This window comes from Elgaria multicarinata, chromosome 1 (genome assembly GCF_023053635.1).
Source record: "Elgaria multicarinata webbii isolate HBS135686 ecotype San Diego chromosome 1, rElgMul1.1.pri, whole genome shotgun sequence".
Taxonomy (NCBI): Eukaryota; Metazoa; Chordata; class Lepidosauria; order Squamata; family Anguidae; genus Elgaria; species Elgaria multicarinata.
In genome coordinates, this window is record NC_086171.1 from 127,699,187 (window position 1) to 127,714,648 (window position 15,462).

General features: G+C 42.2%; 1 protein-coding gene across 1 annotated transcript in view; it reads right to left on the bottom strand.

Annotated features, from left to right (window-relative positions):
• Positions 1-15,186, bottom strand: part of LRRC8D (leucine rich repeat containing 8 VRAC subunit D) — a 57,129-nt gene extending 41,943 nt beyond the window's left edge. The window contains exon 1 of the mRNA XM_063136512.1: positions 15,096-15,186. The gene's annotated coding sequence lies outside the window, so the exon portion shown is untranslated. The remainder of the gene's footprint in view (positions 1-15,095) is intronic.
• Between the last annotated feature and the right edge of the window lie 276 nt (positions 15,187-15,462).

Here is a 15,462-nt window from a genome sequence, read left to right on the forward strand (position 1 = left end):
TTCCATTGAGCCTTGCTTCAATTTCTGCTGATTGGCTTATCAATATATTCAGGGACCCACAGATAGGGTAACGAGCAATGAGCAGGGAAAGCCTCCAGTATCACAGAAATAACATTTTTTTTAAAGCCACTAGCAGCACAGGGAGGCAGAGTGTGTTTCTTTCAAAATGGTACCAGGTTGTGTCTTGCGGGAGGATACTGCATCTGTGACATGGGTTCAAGGGGAGGGGTTGCTACAAATCCATATACAGACACATCCCTCACTTGCCAATCCTCACTTGTAAACTTCCCTTCACTACCTCACTAGAGAGTGGAAATAAAAAGACACATCTCATTTCCTGTGTAGAGCAGGAAGTGAGAAAGCCAACACTTGCTAGTTACTAGAAATAATCAATGACTACTAAGCCTAGCTAAGATTCGTGGACCCCTGAGTATGTTGACATCACAACCAAAGCTCCATTATATTATTTCCCTTTTTACACACACACACACACACACACACACACGCACACACACACAAACACACTTTCTGTTCCAAGCAAAATTAGGAGACAAAAATGAACCGCTCTGAAAACTCAAGTTTCAAGACTCTAAATAAGAAAATCCATACCATAATTTGCTTCATTAGTTTTCTTGCTTACATTGTCTAAATGAGCAGAGTCACAGAAAATGGGTGCAAGAATTATGATTTTGCACTAGTTTGTTTCATACTTATTTAACTATAAAATATTACTTTAGCAGTACCGTACTACTCTTACTTATAGATACCAAGTACATAGAAGTGGAAAAAATACTATTCCACTCAGGTTAGACTCATAAAGAGAAACCCGAGTCAGCAGTAGCAGTCACATGCCATACGGGCAACGTGCTTAATGCTACAACTGGCAAAGAGCCAAGGAATTATTAATTAATGGAAAAGGTTGTGCTTACATAGCTTGCATCAGATGCATCTAAAGTGGACTAATAGCTCTAATTGTCAATTACAGAATGTGACCACTGAAAATAGTGCATTCATTCTTAACCAGGACTTGTCAATAGTAATAAAAAATGAACCAGGCCATCCCTGACCAGCACAAGCATCTTACTCCATGTGGAGATTGGAAGCCCTAATATTCAGGTGATAGAACATTACAAATAAAAAGGCCATAGAACTCCAAAGGAAACATTCACACAGGAAAAGAAAGCTTATGAAAAGATCATCCGGGAACAACTCCATGTATATATCTGAACCATTTTTACCCTGCAGTGTTTTATGTGAAACAAGTGGCTAAGAGCTGTTGCACACTTAGTGCCACAGGTATGCCAGTGTTTGCTACGAAGTCATGCACTTCTAAATATGCAGTGGACATCTGCCATGAAAAACAACCACCCCTGCCTCCCTAGTGTTTCTCAAATGCATGGCCCCAAGTATCTGGAGATTCATCATCTTCCCCTTCGCCATTTTACAAGTTAACTGAGGCAAAGAAGCAAGAAGCAACTCTTAAGAGTTGTTCAGATGCAATATTCCCAGATGAGTAAACCATGGTTTAATCAACCATTTTCTAATGCTGGTTAGTAAACCGACATTAAACCACTGTTCCCCATTCCAGATGTAATGCCAAACTGTGGTTTAAACAGACCCAAAGTGCCAAACATTGAGAGGAGGAGCGGGTGGGAGGCGTGCAGGCCCAAAGCTCATTCTCTGGCTTAATAAACAATGATTTACTAAGCTAAAAATGATTTGTCTGAACCAATTTTTAGAATCAACAACGCATAAGACTTTTTTCACACGCTGCCATACTCGACTTTTCTTCACTCCATATATACACACGCATACACCGCTAAACCCTACACAACAGAGAAGAAGTGATCCCAGATAAATATTTAACAGCCAAGTAATGCTAGTGCCACGACACAGGCTCTGAACACCAGACCTCACGTCTGCCACCACTTCTTATGGGGCGACACAGGCTCTGAACACCAGACCCGGCCAAGGCTACTCCCTGCTCAAGCCAAGCACCACCGCTTGATACGCCTAAGGCAAGGGATAAAGCCCACCTTCCTCCAAACTATGTGGAGAAAGGGGTTTAAAATTGAGAATGGATTTTAATATATATAATAATGCGCTGTGAGTTATATCTGCTTAGGTGAATGATTGTCAGAGTGGGTGCTGAATGTGTAAACTTAAGATGATAAACACCAAACAGACACGTGGGATTTTTGTGGTGGTTTTAAAACAAACAATCAAAATTTATTTTTAAAAGTTCATAAGCTTTGTTTCAAATAACAACATTTAAAAACCTTTTTGAAACCTTCCATACAATCCTGTCACTCTCACATTCGTGCTTTCCTTTTTCTCACACAATCACTCTTGAACCTTCTTTATTATCAGTATTGATTAATATACTTCCACTACGTGCACACCACACTCTAAAGACACCACTCACTACACTGACTCTCAAATTTCCCAGAACTTAAGTACCATTAATACAGAGAGCACTACCGACTCTAAGAGTACCTAACAAGTCTCCCTGAAAAGCTTTCCTGAAAAGAACAAGAACAAGAACTCCCAATCCCCTCAGTCATTCCCTTATATATAGCACTCCTCCCCCCTCCCAAGACATTCTAACTCCGCCCACTCAGGCCAACATTCTAAAAACCACAGACTTACAAACTGCAGACATACATTTGGAATTGACTTGTGGGGTGTAACGCCACAGCTAGTGTTTTGCAGGAATGATGTGAGTGAAGTATTGCTGTTGCATGAGGTGGAAGTGAAAACTGGCAAAGGATAGAGGACACTTAGGAATATTATACTGAACTCAGCAGCACTTTCAGTGAATAGGACCTTGTTTGCAACTTTCAAATCTCATTTGATATTTTACATTAAGAGCTCGATAATAAGGCTCTCTCTGTTGCAGCCTAGAAGTTGTTGGTCAATAGTTTAAAACTCATTTTCAGACTACAAGGCAAGATCACCCTGCAATGAATACTATCTCAGAGGCAAATTTCACAAAACACCTACTGCAACTAAGCTTAATTTCATGTAACTGAAGGAACTGAATATTCTATTCCTGTTTAACCTGGCCTCCGCTTTCTCAATTTCCCCTGTGTTGAATTTTAGACTGTAAGGTCCTAGGGCCAGCGACCTGTCCTCTTGTACAGTGCCATGAACAGCAGCAGTCTCCTCTGCAGCGGCCACTCTTTGTAGAAACTTCTAGCCAGTGGTGCTTATGAGAGGAGCTGCTTCTGTGAAAGTTGATGCCATGTGCAGAACTCTATATGCCCCGATGTTGGGCAACATTGATACAAACAGTTCTGCGCATGTGAATGACTCACATGCAGCACTTGTGGCTAGAAGACAGCATACACAGCAGCTGCCCCTCCAAAGACGGTGAGAATCAGATCTCAGACAAATGCTCTCCCTTATCATACGGGAAAATCCCAACGGGAGAAGGGAGAGGAAGCTCCTTGAAAGAAATGCATAATGGGGAATCTAAGTCAACCATGAACATTAAAAAGTAACCTGCCCCAAATTTATCATCTATTCAAATCATAGTCTATTTGTGACCGAACAAGCAAGAGCTGTATTCCCCTCCACCCGCCTGCAGCTTAGCTGCATAAAAGCCAAGAACCAAGTAAGACGATTCAATACATTATTGATGTGACAAGACCTGCCTTTTGTTTGATTGCTAGGAGTAGTTGATAGACTCTTACCTGTATCAAAATGGATCAAATAACAAAAAGGGTAAAAATGAACACCACATTGTTCTAGAAAAGTCAGCTCAGGTTTTATCTGTAGTGGCATATGTTTATACCAATAGCAGTTAGATTCAACTACTTTGCTCATACTATATTGTCATATCTCACTGACTGCATTTGGACGACACAATAGTCAAAGGTTGATTAAATAGACCATGGCTGATTAAATAGTCCACGGTTGACTATTGTGTCGTCTGTCGAGCATTTTCCACACAACAGTTGGTTATTTCTGGAAAATAACCAGCTCTTGTTTGGAAAATGCTCGATAAGTTGTTGATTATTTGCGTTGGTTATTTCCCAGAAATAACCAATGCAAATAATCAACGGTGTACAGAGCTGACTATCTGCACAACCGTTGATTATTGTGTCGTGTGGCAGGTTCCATAGACTATTTCACGTGCCTATAGAGAGAGCCAGTGTGGTGTAGTGGCTAAGGTGTTGGACTGGGAGTCAGGAGGTCCAGGTTCTAGTCCCCACTCAGCCATAGAAACCCACTGGGTGACTTTGGGCCAGTCACAGACTCTCAGCCCAACCTACCTCACAGGGTTGTTGTTGTAAGGATAACATGGAGAGGAGGAAGATTATGTAAGCTGCCTTGGGTTCCTTGGAGGAAAAAAGGTGGGATATAAATGTAATAAATAAATAATAATACAGAAACCCTTGTTGCTCTTGCCTAGCGGGGCTCTGTAGGCATGTGTCACCCATCCTGGGAAGTGCGTGGAGAGCTGCTGCCCCCACGCTTCCCGGGATGGGCACAAATGGTGATTGGGGTGAAAGTACATAAGGCTCTCTCCTGCGGCTGCAGCATCAAACCACGGGAGAAGTCCTCCCCCTCTGCCCCGATATCCAAAAGGATATTGGGGAGGAGGGATGTATGGATCTGTTCTGTGGCTGTAATGTCAAACGGCGGACTGATTTCTTCCACAGTTTGACATTACAGCCACCGGACAGATCCATACATCCCTCCTCCCCAATATCCAAAGCCCATTTGTGGATATCAGCATGGCGCGGAGGGAGACACTCACAGGCTGTGCCAATATCCACAAATGGATAGTGGGGCAGAGCGGAGGAGACACTTGCCTGATATCTCCCTCCCCCCACTATCCCTTTGGATGTGGGGTCAGGGGGATGCTTCCATCCTCCAGACCCCATATCCAAATGGATAGCGGGGGGCAGGGGGAACGGTCACCTGACTCTGTCCTTGATAGCGTCAGGTGAGTATTTCCCTCCACCCCGCCCCACTATCCATTTGTGGATATCAGCACAGAGTGGAGGGAGACCTCTCCCTCCCCCATGCTATTCTATCCATTTAGATAGGGTGTTGTGGGGGGATGGAAGCATCCCAACCCCCATATCCAAATGGATGTTCCCAGGGAACATGGGGGTGCCGCAATTGTTCCATGTGGCGCTGGTTCCCATGAGAACCCCCTTTTATACCAGGTCACCCCACCATCGGAACAGGAGGAAGAGGGCACAGCGTCAGGTACGGACAGTGGGGAGACCTGACACGAAGGGGGATTCTCATGAGAACCAACGCTGCCACTCAGTGGGGAGGGCAGAGAGCAGGTGGGCAGAGATCATCAATACCCAGCCATGTGTTAATAGTCAACTCCATGCATGACTAATAGCATGTTGTGTGGCGAGTGCCCCCTTAATAGTCATCCGTGGAGTTGACTATTAGCACATGGCTGAGTATTGTGCATCCTGAACCAATTTTGAGAAGAGTTCGCAAAATGGAGCAACTATCAACTTCCTACTACCCCCATTCCTCTCCAAAATAATGTTTTAGGCTTAATGATTTTTATTACATTGAAAATCTCACTTTTGAAAGAAAACTTCTAGTACTTATAGTTTTGAAATTACATTACATAAAATATGTAATGGAAATTATTATTATTATTATTACATTTATATACCACCCCATAGCTGAAGCTCTCTGGGTGGTTTACGAAAGTTAAAAACAGTGAACCTTAAAAACAAATATACAAAATTTAAAACCATAAAAAGCATAAAATACAAATGAAAACAGTCAATATCCATTTAAAGCAACTATTCTGGGGTCAGTTAAAAAAACTCAGCATATGCCGCTAAATGCTGTTAAATGCCTGGGAGAAGAGAAAAGTCTTGACCTGGTGCCAAAAAGATAACAATGTTGGCGCCAGGCGAGCCTTGTTGAGGAGATCATTCCATAATTGAGGGGCCACCACTGAAAAGGCCCTCTCCCTTGTTGCCATCCTCTGAGCTTCCCTCAGGATAGGCACCCGGAGGAGGACCTTAGATGTTGAGTGTAGTGTATGGATGCCAAATGTACATGGATGCCTAAGCAGATTATAAAAATGATGTTCCACCCATGTTTACGGATCTTGAATACATTGTAGTAGCCTAAGCAGTTCACTGTTTGCAGTTCACTTAGGCCTTGTTTACACATTACATTCTATTCATGCTCTAGAGTTGGCTCCAGCTTAAGGATCCTAGCAAAGGATTATGCAAATTCACATAAGAAGGCACATCGCTTTTAGCTGTCCAGTGCAGTTGTAATGTTCCTGGTCTCCTAACTAAGAGACTGGAGAACATGCAGTGAGTTTTGTGGCCTTCTCCCTTGCATGTCAATTCCACACTCCCGTTCTTTGTCTGATTTAATAATAGAGTAGTGTTACGTTGGCATTAACCATGGTTTGCTTCAAGCCAGAGTTAGTAACCATGGTTAGAAATGGGTTTGCAAAATCTAGTTTAAACCTAACCATCATTGGTGTTAATAATGGAGCAGAAATTATGGTTTGTTTCAAAAAGGGGACAAACCGCTTGCATGAGAGACACGACGGAGTTCTTGGTAGGAGCTTGATTTGATATCCATGGCTACGAGACAGAAGACTTGAGATTCCCACACAGTCATAAAAGCAGAACTAAAGCCATGTGAATGGTATTTTCTTTCACTTTTTGCTCTGCTATACTTACAATCCGATGCGTGTTTACTCAGAAGGAAGTCCCACTGTGTTCAATGGTGCTTACGCTCAAGTAAGTGCATTTATGACTGCAACCTTAATTTGGGGGACAAACATGGGTACTTTTCTTGCCTAAGCAGAAGCTATTTATTTCACTGTTGCTTAAGCAAATGCAACCTTCTCTCAGTAATAAGGCATTAAAATAAAGGATGCTGCCAAGGTTGCTTCTAGGGTTGGGGTCAGAAGAAATGCAGATCACCAAGGCCTCTGAGATTTACTGCCAGGCTCAAAGAAGGACCTTGTTGTTGAACTCATTCTCACCTCTATTCCTTTCTACTCATTTGTAAAGCAGCACAAAAGACCATGGCAGTAGCCTTTGCTGGCTACATTCTCTACCATCTCTTGTGATTATCCTCCTACATGGTTTAGGTGTGTGAAATAAAAGAGAGAATCAATATTAAAAACCAGGACGGATGTTGCATAAACAGCAGCATACATAGGATAGCCAGACTGATGGAAAACAGTTAGGATGCCCCTGTTACATTGATTAAAACTTGCATAACTGACCCAATGACGTGGTTTTCTCCTAGCTTTGCTTCACATAGAATGACATTTCATCTCATGTAACACATGTTGAAAATGTGGCAGAGGGAGGGGAGAGAGACAGCAGAGGGGAAAAAATGAAAACTGAACAAGCTTATTATTTGTTTACTGGTTCCAATAACTTCTTAATAGGATGATCCAGACAAACAAGAAAGAAAATACATTGTGTTTGGAATCTTAAAATGACATTTCAGATTGAAATAGCTCAGGGTATAGTCTGCTTCTCATTAAAGTGCATCAAAACATTTATAAACGTGGGACATCTAAACCCTTTGTTTCATTCTTTTATGTTTATAATGACAAAGGATTCACGAGGAACATTCAGAAGAACAGGTAACTGAGATTTGGATAATTGGGATTCTAACAGGAAGCACAAATTAACATTTCAAAACCAGGAGAATGCTACAGAACTGAGATATTCTGAAACACTAATATTATAATCCTTAAAAGCAGGATATCCGACATAAATATTCATTCTTCTGAAAGAACAAACAAAATAGTTCTGGTTTGTTGAAACCTTTCTATGATATCTGTCTGTCTGTCTCTCTCTCTCTCTCACACACACACACACAAACAAACACACACACACACACACACCCCAATAGATCTTTGTTCCCTTGAATAAAAAACAACAACCAGGCTTTCTGAATGAATTGCAGTTCATTTACACACACATATAGAAAGTCATCTAGGCTAGGTCAGATGTCTTGACAAAAACACCCCCCCCCAAAACCACCACTTCCCGATTTTAAAACAATGTAGCTTGCTTTAATGCTAGTATTTATCTTAAAATCAGCAGCCAAGTTAGTCTTTTGCTGCCAAAACATCAAAGACCAACACATTTATTATACAAGACTTTGTGTTGTTTAATATCACACTGTATCCTTGAAAGTGAGTAAAACAGACATCCTAATCGTTCAACAAACAATTGCTTTCTCCAGAAATTTAGGCTATGCATCTCTCCCATCCATAGGGTTATATCTCATTTTAATACTACTTAGAGTAGATCCACTTAAATGAATGGGATTTAAATTAGATATGCGATTTAATATTAGGCAGTATCCAAAACTGCCCAAGCACCAGTGAGAACCACAACAGGGATTTAGTGCTTTGGATAAAGGGAATTTAGCACTTTGGATAGGAACTGAAAATGAGCAGATAAACTCATTTCCAGAACAGGACAGGTCAGTGCAGCTTGCATCATGGGGCTCCACCAATTTGTCTTGATCTGGAAACGAGCATTTCCACTCATTTTGGGTCTTGCTTTATAAAGCACTAAATTTCTGTTATGCAAGCAGTGACTCCTGTTCGCACAATGGAATTGATGCAAGCAGAGCAGCCCCATAGGATACTACCCATTAGATAAAAGCATTACCTGGAGATATTTCAGTTTAGTTTTAGTATTTAGACCCCTTGGCCATCACAATACATCTGAAAGAAACCATCCAGAATATTACAAAAGTAAAAATAGATGAATTAAGCACAGAACAAAGACAATTACTGGTAAGTCAGCGCTGACAAACTCAAATTAATAATAAAAATTCTGTGAGACTAATTTCCATCTTTTATAAAAGTGTCTATTGACCAAACTACATAAAAATATACAAGATTAAAATTATAATCTAAACAATCAATCTTCTCCAATGTAAGATAGTTCCTTATTAAGTTTGGCGTGGACTTTAGTTAATGCTAGTAGGAATGTGGTGACTCTTCTCATGATCTCAATATCGTTGTCATAAATCAAGAAGTCCACCTTATGGAGTTTGTTCCAATGCTTAGCAAGCCAACAAAATAGACTGGCTTAGTGTCTTGCATCAAAGAATAATTAAACAAATGATGAGGAAGATCTTCAACCTTATCTGGACCACAGTGACAAAAGCGCAAGGGATAAGGTGTCTAGCCTAGCCTAGGGATAGAAACCCAGTTGATCCTGCACACTGCCAGGATCAACGTTAGACCCATCTTGAATGTAGCTACATCCACATATTTCCAGTTCCAGAATAAGCAAGCAAGATTGGCCTCCCCTAATCTTACAACAGGATTTATGCCTTTCCTCCCACCAGTAATGTGTATGTAATTCTGAATGTCCCAATTCAGAAACCACAAATGTAACCTTAAATTTACTCAAGAGTTGCTTCAGATGCTACTGAACAAGTACGGCCAGACACGTGTGCAATCAGTTCTACTTTCACACTGAGCTGGTTTAGCAGGGACTGTGCACAGGCTGCATTAATTGATACAACTTGAACAGGTTGCTCTACCAAGGGTCCCCTTCAAATGTTACAAGCAGCTTCACCAGTGGAATGAAGAAGTGCTGGATGACCGTGCTTCTGCAGGAACATCAGAAGTCCTCACAGAAAGAACCAGCTCACAACTAGGTGCAAGTTACTTAAAATGCTTTGCTTTCTGTCAGGCAAACTTCCAAACAAACTACATGCTTCGTATACATAAAAACAGCAAAGGCACAAATTACTAGTTACATTCAAGAATTTTGCCTTGTTATCTATGAACTCAAAACATTTCTTATGGGACACAGCTTATCGTGGAAAGCACACAATAGCTGAAGAACTAAAGATAAATAAATGCTGCGTAATTGATCTCTGAAGGCTCCAATGAAACAGTTCATTGCAGGTTCTGTGAACAAGAGGCAGCATTTTTCAAACCCTGGAAATCTGGGGAAAATGAAACAAAACACAGAGGTGAAATGCTACAAGGAGGCTCAGGGGTTATCTTCCCAAAATCTACTTTTCGGCATCTAAAATCCATTCCGTCTTTACTTACCTTCAGCAGTAAAAAGAAAGAAAAAAAAAGAGTTCTTCATTTCTCTCCAGCTACCTTTAAAATGTCGGTTTATAGGGATGAGGACACCCAAAGCCTTAAACCTGACAATTTAGACAAGTTTCATTTAGTATTATCATAGCACTCCCTAGCCCCAACGGGTCTTGTTAAAAAGCTAGACCAAGGCAAAAGGATTGTAATGAGAAGTTGGAATCTAGAATTCTCAAACCACTCAACTTATTTTGGGGAGATTTGTAAACTAGCCTGTTCCCAAAGGAACAGCTAGCACAATTTAAAACAGAATGTCCACTAAATATGCTGAATTAAATTCAGAATAACCTCATAAGGACTTATGCACATGACTATATTGGCATGTGGTTGCTGCATGAAAAGCACTTTAAAAGCCTTCATGTGGTGCTCCCCACCCCCAGCCTATGGCAAGTACATCAACTGCCATTGAGGAACTCCAGGAAGAAAATGTGATTTCCAATACATACTAGAATACTTTATTTGAAAGTGGGTACTCACAACTATCAGAAATCACATCCAAATACTATCACAAGTTACATCCACATACTTTTCCACACAGGGCCAACACATATCCAGCACTGTGTGAACAGACCCACACTTCTGGCCACTAAAACTAACCCAATTAAGAAGATCTTACAGTCTCAGGATTAAAACCTTTTTGCAAGGCATGAAGAGAAGCTTTTATCGTTGCAGGGTACCCACTGATAATACAAGTCTGCTTAACTCTATTGTGCCAGTTTGGCATATTTATTTATTTATTTATTGCATTCATATCCCACCTTTTTTCCTCCAAGGAACCCAGGGCGGCATACATAATCCACCTCCTCTCCATGTTATCCTCACAGCAACCCTGTGAGGTGGGTTGGGCTGAGAGTCTGTGACTGGCCCAAAGACACCCAGTGGGTTTCCATAGCTGAGTGGGGACTAGAACCCGGATCTCCCAACTCCCAGTCCAACACTTTAGCCACTCCACCACACTGGCTCTGTATCCATGTATCCATAGGGTGGGCAACTCAAGTTCCAGCCAATTGATGGGCTGCCTTTGCTGAGGGCCAAATGTCTTGCCTCTTCCCTTCTTGGAAAGACTCTCCTCAGCCTGGCAGACCTGCATGTGTAAGCGACCTGTTGTCCTGCTGGGATCTCAGAGGTGAACCCCTTTGGACAAGTTCTGGGGTAAAAATCCATCATCCACAGCTGTTTGACTTGATGAGGAAGTAGCATTTGAAGCTGTTCCTTTTTGGAGATCTGATATATTAGTAGGTAAGGAGTAGTCATTGGAGTGATGCCTTCAATGAAGTGGCCTCACTTTTGTACGTCTACTGGCATTCAAGGCCAAAGGAACAGCCTCAACAGAGAGCTCCACTACTGAAGCCAGAACTGATACTGAGATCAGCAAGGCCACATCTAATCACGTCTCATGGCTGGGTAGGGCTAATTCCCGCCATGGCATTGTTTTAGCATAGCCCATGGCACTTGCCACCACTCCAGAAGTCTGCAGAGTAATATACACTCAGAAAGGGTTCAGCTGAGCACTGAAAGCAGCAGAGCTAGAATCAAGCAGTTATGTAGCTGGTGTTCAGGGAGCTCAACTGTCTTGGTTCTCAGAGCCTGCTGCAATAACACTTGCTCCTACAAGGTTACCGAAAGATGGAGAGATATGTTCTTCATGCCTATCTCATGGATACAAGCAGATATTCACTATGTGCCCCTCACTGAGGAAGAAAAAAGAGAGGGGAGTGTTTGCGGCTAGAAATCTAACATTTTTTAAAGGGCACCCATTAAAAGATGTCTTTTAATAATGTGCTGCTTTTAATAATGTATTAGTTTTAAATGTTTTAATCAATTATATGTATTTTATGGCATTTCCATTTGTGTTGTACCCTGCCTCAACATATTATAATATGTTGACAAAGATGCTCAGTTGTTGCTGGGAAGGTGCCAAAATGACACAGAGGCCTCACGCTCCCAGGGATAATTACTGAGGTAAAATAAAACGTAATCACTGAAAAAGGTAAAGAACTGGGAGTAAGGGAAAAGGAGGACAGTAGAAAGAGAGGGCCCAGCTTTCCATAGAAGAATTTCTACACCAAGTTCCAACAATGCAACTGCTGCAGCAGTCAAGAAAGAAGCAAGAAGGCAGAGACCCTGTCCCTTTGAGCATATTTCACCACCTAGAAGATTCAGAACATTGCTCTGCACAAGCACAGAATCCAGACCATGGACTGTACAGAGACAATAGAAAAGAAGGGCAGGTCCCCTATGAACAGCAGTCAGGGTATGTGGAAAGAGGCATTCACAGCTCTCATGCCTGGGATGTTTTTCATGTTTGACTCTTCTGTGGAGGACTCCTTATCACTGAGCCCTCATGTGGGACCAGGAGGCCACCCGCCCTAAGGCCACACACACCCCATTAATGAAAATGTCCTTAGCACCAAACTCTTCCTCTGGCTGCTCTTCTTCAGTGCAAGGATCTTCTAACCACCATGGTATTGCTAGCACCAAATTCTTCCTTAGAACAGAACTGGAGGTAATGGAGTGTGTTTGGTGCAGACTGGACTACCCTCCTGTGCCCTTTCCCATTGGGAACAGGACAGGAGGGAAATAACGGTAATGGCAGAACCAAACACTGGCAGGAATCATGCTGGAAGAATTAAGATAATTGGGGTGGGAGCGCAGGGTGGCCAGCAGCGGAGGAGTAATGAAAAGGGTTAGGAGGGGAAGCTGCTGCAGCAAAGCAAAAGACAAAACAAAAACATGCCCAGAACAAAAACAACCTAAAAAAACTCTCTGCTCCAGGCTTTATGGCTCAGCTCTGCCAAGCTGAAATAGGGAAAAAGGTATCCACCATGTATTGGCCATGCCTCCTGGCTGGAAGGTATAGCCAAACCCATTTTTGTTAACCCATTTTTACCTTGCCTTCTATCCTTTGATCAAGACCTGTGTTTACTACGCAAGATCTGTTGCTGCCATCATATCTAGTTTGGTCCTTAAGAAAAAGCTTGTAGGCCAGATACAGCAATGTAGGCTTTATATTCCCTCTACAAAATTTCTAACTGTGGACTCACAAGCATATTGGCACATATGTATTATATTCATTGATGTGAGCAATCAAGCTACCAAAAGAGGGTTCCTCCCCTCCAGTTTCACTGCAAACTCAAGCAGATTTGAACATTTTCTACATAACTGCAACACACACACTCTTTACACACCTTACACTCTTGAATTGCAGAGTACAGCCAGACATCTGCCTTCTTCCATAATCTCAGGCATTTATAGGGATTGAAGGGAGGGGGAAGCAATTTGGGCTCATTTTCCAAAATGTGAAGCCTGCAGCCAGAACCATCTTAAAGCTCCTCTGGGTGCTGGAGTGAGAATGGGCAGTAATTTTTTTTAACAGACTTGCTTGAAAAATTGGAGTAGTATTTAGCAATACACAGGGTTGCCATTTTTTCTCCCATCACAGTTCCTGTGCTACTCAGAAATATTCAAGGCATGAATGTAATATGATAGGAAGAGCATCATCCGTTAACTTTCTGCATGTCAGCTAGCTGCTAAAGGCACCGAAGGCTTGCTATTAAAGTTGAAACCCTGGCAAGTCAAGGGATGCAATCCAATCCAGTCACAGAAACATCCATTCCCCATTGATTTTAAACACAACCCATCAGATTGGACTCCAGACATTGCTCTTATAATGCAATCCTACACATGTAAACAGTTCCATTAAGTTCAATGGTAGCTACTCCCAGGTATCTGAGAGTATAGGATTGTACTCTTCGTTCCCTCTCTCTCTCTCTGCAGCCTTGCATTGTTTGGATATGCAGCAATTACTAGTACTTCATTGTTAGTTTACCTCTGCAACTACCACTACAAACATTTCACCTGCCCCAGTGAGAAAATTGTGTTTTGATCACTCAAAGAGTCATCATTAATTCTGGGCATCCTGACGAAACATTGTTAAAATGGCAGCTGCAGGTTTTGGTGTTATGAATAATGTCGCTATTTTCCAACCCTGTTTATCCTTACACATTGCAAGACAGTATGTATAGGTAAGTTATTCCTAGCAATATTGGAAAAGGAAAAATCATTACACATTAGAAACAACAAACTATAAATGACGTAGAAGCAAAGTTATTATGAGGAAAGTTATCAAAACTGTAGAATCAGATCCAATTATTCAGTGGAGACAAGAAACCGAGGCTGCAATTTTATACAGGTAAAGACCCCTGCTCCCCCAAATTCTGCTGACCAAGATGTCTTTTCACAGAAGACAGAATGAAAGGTCTTCGCTTGTAATCAGGGATCTTTAGTCTCTAGTCCTTCTTTGATCTATATTGTGGCTGTTTACAGACCCACTCCCACATTCAGAACAGAAACTCTCCTTACAAAATCAATTAACCTTGTATTCACAGAAACAGGGGAGGAGAGTCGACCTGGCCAGAAATAAGCCCAGTAGATGCTTTCCTCAATGCAAGAGTAGGTTTGCTTTTTTCTGCTCAGGCCTTGTTTTCCTATATCAGCTACTCACATCTTGCCAACCTTTTGCAGCTTTGCCATATTAAAAGGCAGCAAATGGAGGGGACACAGAACTGTCACAGTATGGAGCACTGCAGGGACATCACAGCAGGCACAAAAACACCGGCCCTTACCTATGCAGCCAGTGACACTGATGTCTACGGAACTAGGATTTTAAATGGTACAATCATACAATCCAATAATGCTGACGGATATATTTAAAAATTAATGGTGGTTGTTCTTTTCTTTAAAAAAAGAAGTAGTCATCATTGCTTTTGGACATATCACTACTAGAGCTTGCAGCTGCGATAGGACAAGATGTATGCTAAACAGACAAATACAGCCCTCCCATCCCCTCAATGGCTGAGCCAAAAGAACTTTGCACCGGAAACCCTTATTTGCCTCTAATACATAAAATGATCGCCGTTAAAATCAAACACACTCTAAACCTGGCCAGCTGTTTCTTTCTCGCTGAAGAAGCTGAACTTACTGCTTTGACAGGGAAGAGGTGACAAAGGCGACCGCAGGCCCTTCCCCCTCTATTTTTCTTTTTTTATATATCGAGGGGAGCAGAGCAGGCGCCCCCAGAGTTGCGCCTGCTCCTCTTCAAAGTGGCTTTTGCAGTTCGGCAGTGTCAATTCCCCTCCTCGTCCTCCGGTCCTCGGCCGGGGTGCTCTGGTGTTCGTGGTTTTCTGGCTGCTTCCTGGCCGACACCACCATTGTCTGCGAGGCTCCCTGGGTCGTGATCAAGTCCCTCGGGTGGCTGCACGGACGAACAAAGAGCCGCCGCCAGCAGCAGCAGCAGCCGGCGCTTACAGGCTGGAATAAGCCGGTCGCGGAGAAGCATGCTCACTGCG